This window comes from Curcuma longa, chromosome 8, assembly GCF_044706935.1.
Source record: "Curcuma longa cultivar G26 ecotype Majalengka, Jawa Barat chromosome 8, ITB_CL_G26_1.1, whole genome shotgun sequence".
Lineage (NCBI taxonomy): Eukaryota > Viridiplantae > Streptophyta > Magnoliopsida > Zingiberales > Zingiberaceae > Curcuma > Curcuma longa.
The window spans coordinates 8,170,713-8,174,351 of record NC_133868.1 but is presented as its reverse complement, the minus strand read 5'-3'; the positions used below and the strand labels follow the sequence as shown (position 1 = coordinate 8,174,351).

Genomic DNA, 3,639 nt, shown 5'->3' with positions numbered 1-3,639 from the left:
CCAAACAGTAATGTATAGACACGTGTGAAGGTGTATAAGAAAAAAAAATACCGTTTGTGATAATGCATGAAATGGATGTTTTGGATATCAAATCTTTAATTTATAAAAAAAGTGTTTGTTAAATTTGAAGAAACCTTATAAATGTTGGATTTTTATTTTTAATAAAAAAATTAAATCGATTGTGACTGTACTTATAAATTCAATTTAACTTCTTAGTCTCTTGAATCAATCGACAAACTCCATCGCATATCAAATGAGACGGTGAAATCTAGAAATAATTTAAAAGATAATGGAATCAAACAAAATCATATGAACATTTCTTATGCCACGTCTCATGTTTTTTATTAATAAATAAATAATTTAGGTAGTAATTTGAAAGAATAAAATATGTATTTTGATCTCAGAGTAAATTTTCTTATGCTTTTTTATTAATTAAATTAGAATGTATTTTTTTTGAAAAAAAAATAAAATTTAGGAGCATTTTAAAAATTACACAATTGAATAATTTATGCACTGGACCACAGATTCGTTCCGCCCTCTGTTTCACAGCAATTATCATGAAAAAATTGAAGAAGAAAAAAAAAGTATTAATTGTTGCATTCGATAGCAGTCCCCATCAGAAGAGATAAGATAGAGTAAAAAATTATTGAAATTATTCGCCAGATGTTGCAGTTTTAGTGGAATTGGTAATGCAATTCCGACGCCTCTTCTCTTTAAATCAAGCTTTTGCTTGATTTGTTCCTCCCCCCGGCGATTAGCAGGTCCCAAATCCCTTCTTTGAAGCATCAATCACGTTCGCAATGAGGAAGGGTGCGGAAAGGAGCCATCTTTGTTAGTTTATCGTCATCAAAATCGGATTTTTAAGTTTCTTGTGTTCTTTCCTTTTCTCCAATTTGATTCTGGCCTTGCTGCTGTTCTAATGGAGATCGAGCTTCAAGAAAAGAGTGTTTGAGTACAGTTTTTTTGGCGATCTGGCACAGAAGCAAGAAACCACAAATTTTGGGCATTTATTCGACACCGAAGAGAAAGGAGGTTTTGCTCGTCGATTCCTGGAAGAACGATTCCAATTTCTGCTTCTTGCGTGCTTACTTGGTTCTTATTGAATTTCAGGAAGAAGAAGAGACGATGCTGAGGAAGAGATCCATACCAGTCGCGGGCAAGTCCTCACCTTCCTCCAGCCATGGCGGTTCCAAGAGCAAGAAGCCCCCTTCACCTTTGTCCCTCTTCCCCAATCGATCCCTCCTCAGGAGCTTCTCCTCCAAGGGGTTCTCAGACCACGAGGTGGTCGCCATGAACCCCAACTCCATTCCCGAACCCAAACACTTGTCTTTCTCCAAGAAGCAGCAGCCCGCGAAGCCTCCTTTGGAATTGCTGTCGGAGCCAATCGGCCTTGGCATTGTGGACGCTCTCATTGAAGACGCAGCCAAGGGGAGACTGATCTTGTTCGGGTCACAGTTGAAGGCTAAGATTCCATCCATGGATTCCCCAAGCTCGCCCATTGAGTTCGGTGTCAAGAACAAGGACTCACTGTTGGCGTTGGTCTCCCCTGGCGCACTCTTTTCCGCCGCCGGTGTTCGCAGCCAGGAGCGTGTCGGTGACGGAATTGGAGAAGTCGGAGGATTACACTTGCATCATCTCGCGCGGGCCGAACCCGAAGACCACTCACATCTTCGACGACTGCGTTCTGGAGAGCTGCGGCGTCAATGAATTGACTGCGGTGAGGAAGGAGACGAGTGGTGCATAGAACGGGGATAAGGTTTTAAAAATTTTGATTTAGAAATAAAATGAACGCGTAATAATTATTTTTGTGTCCAATTATTAAAATACCCTCATCGAGTGATCTCATGATTGCTTTTGACTCCAACATAGTTTCTAGATTGCAGATATCAACTTTATCAAAGTGTCAAAAACTATCATGATATTAAAAAATGCATAAGGGAAGCAGCAGATGAAGACGTGAAAGATCTCTATTTTAATTCATCTCTCAAGACTTCTCCTAATCTGAGCCTCTCTAACATGATCGCTGCAAACTGTCCTTGTTTTGTTCCACATCACAGCTTTATTTTACTTTTTTTTTTCATGGAAATAAAGAAAAATACTGCCTCCCTTTGTTCTTTCATTTTGTTTTTGAGAGCTTCCATTGGATCAAGTCGATTGATACTTGCCCTGAAAGGATCAGTTTGAGAAGATCCAAGGCAGACATACCACATGCATGAATTGCACTACTCAGGCTTAGGAAACTGCAATCCATGTGTTCCTTGTTTGTATCTAAGGATGGTTTGGGGTTCAGATGTTGGGGCAATCAAGGACCTGATTTTGATTGAAAACTCTGATGCAGCTAAAGAAACTAATACTGATTACAGCTCATACTTAGTGTTGTTTCATGCACAGAAATCCACCTCTCTCAGGAAACATATGTAGTTCTGTAACAAATATTGATTTATTACTATCAAAATCTAACAACTTAAGTTCTTTCTTTTAGCATACACCATATGGTGATGCATGCTTGATCAGAAATGGACAAAAAAAGCAATTAATGGCAACTTCAAAGGTATTCATTGTTCTGTAGTTGTGGTTCAAAAGCTGGAGATGCACTGCACGATGACGACGAATCAGGATAACAAGAGAGGACACTGGACCAGCCCCAGATTCCCTCCTCAGTCCTTGCTCTGCCACAAGTGGGGAAGTAGATGAAGCAGATTCACTGAGGCCATGGAAGAAACACTGCACTGCACTTCCGTCTCTGCATCAGGTCAAGAGATCACCGCCCCTGTCCATGAGGTTGTTCCATCCATAGCTTTCCCAGGGCACTGCACCGAGCCAGTAAACACTGTAAAAAAAAAAGTAAACAAGAAAAGTAAAAGAGTGGAGAAGTTACTGGCCTTAAAGCAAAGCCACTTACCTCTGCTGTCAGAAATTAGCAGGTTCTCTGGCAGTCATGGTGGAGTTGCCGATGGATGTGGAAATGGTAAAGTGGGAGAGTAGCTGTTTCAGCCTTCGGATGTGAGCAGGTTCCTGCTTTAGCAGACATTGCTGGTTTCTGTGCTTATTTTTAACTGAAGTAAATGAAGAAATAAGAAGTTATTGTTCTTCACGCTTCAGAGATGAAGAAGTTATTGCTGTCATGAGGATCTTGTGTCACTAAACATGGTAACTTATCAGTTTTGTTCATTAAGAAGCTAATACAAGAGCAAGTGTGGTCAAAAGAACAACTGAGAGAGCAACTACATCTTTGACCGAGAACACATCCCAAGAACACATGCAAATAATAAATATTAATAAACAGATAAATATGAATTCCTTGAAGATTTTACAAAGAGGATGATGAATAAGTTAGAACCAGTGAGACGACAAAAAGAAGGGATAAGTATTAAGAGACAGTTTGTAATAAATAGAATCGGCAGGGGAGACAAGTGCAAACATGTGAGCGGAGCTAAATCGAGACAGAGATTCACCTACTTAGTTCCACCCATTTTTCCTACCCCACTGCCTGTTTTCAAACGAGAAGGGGTCTTTAGTGGGGCCCTCCCCACTGAATCAGAGTAAGATGGAAGAGTGGGTAGTTATCAACCCGGTGGACGACGATACGTGCTCTTGCAGTAAGAGAACCAACAGTAGAATGCCACGTGCATATTTCGC

At 40.3% G+C, this 3,639-nt stretch overlaps 1 pseudogene; it reads left to right on the top strand.

The window, feature by feature from the left end:
• Positions 1-691: 691 nt before the first annotated feature.
• On the top strand, positions 692-1,808 carry LOC141832847 (FCS-Like Zinc finger 8-like; annotated as a pseudogene).
• Positions 1,809-3,639: the final 1,831 nt, after the last annotated feature.